Genomic DNA, 974 nt, shown 5'->3' on the forward strand with positions numbered 1-974 from the left:
TCACCTCCTGGAAGGAGACAGGCCTATCTTGGGGTAAAACAGGAGAGCTGACCGGACTCCAAACATGCATCCAAACCCTGGTGGACACAAAGCTCAAGCTTGTCAACGTAGTTCAGGTTATGCTTATCCGCCTGATCCTCCCGTGTCAACGACGGGCCTTCAACCTTTGGGAATTCGATCTGGCGCATCATCAAACTTTTAACAGGCTCTTCGACACGACGTATGAAGATGCCTGGAGGGTGCTTTTCAAGGGCGCCGAGGCTCCCACATCCGCTGCCGGGGATCGCGGATTTAGTACTCAGCATCACGCTCATGCGGTAAGCTGTTTTTCTCCTTTTACAGGGTATCAGTTTTTCATAGTTTGACTCTATGCGGGATCTGAGTTCCCTTATCTTGGATAGGATTGGGTGGTGACGTCCGGACAGATCAACTGCCCGGCTCCTCTGCCCAAAGGCCCAGCGGACGTTCGCTTGGCGAAGCTGCTGGTTCCGGCGCCCTATGTGGTGCCAGAGAAGAAGGCCATGAAAAGGGCCACGGGGACTCGAAAGAGTGCCCGACGCCAGGAGGTGTCGGATTCGTCATCCAACGGTCCCGAAGCGCCTTCCTCTTGTGAAGACGAGGAGGAAGAAGAAGGGACCTCTCCCCCTCCAGCGGGAGGAGAGAAGAAAAGGAAGGCCGCCCTCTCCGAGGAGGCTGGAGGGTCGAAGAAGGGGAAAACCCTTCCCCCGGACTGCTCCACCGACGCCGACGACGACGAAGAAGAGTGGCATCCCAAGGCCAAGCCCCTGGCAAAATCGTAAGTGTCCGGATACTGGGGTAGTTTATAGTATTTGTTTTTCGCACAGCTTCCCCTTATGTCGAATATGTTTATGCAGCCCATCTAAAGACCGGCTCGACGATCGTCGAGCGGCTCACTCGACCCGTCGGAGGTGAACTCGCTTCTGACGGCTTCATCCCCCCGCCCTGCGGATGAC

Source organism: Triticum dicoccoides, chromosome 5A (genome assembly GCF_002162155.2).
Source record: "Triticum dicoccoides isolate Atlit2015 ecotype Zavitan chromosome 5A, WEW_v2.0, whole genome shotgun sequence".
Lineage (NCBI taxonomy): Eukaryota > Viridiplantae > Streptophyta > Magnoliopsida > Poales > Poaceae > Triticum > Triticum dicoccoides.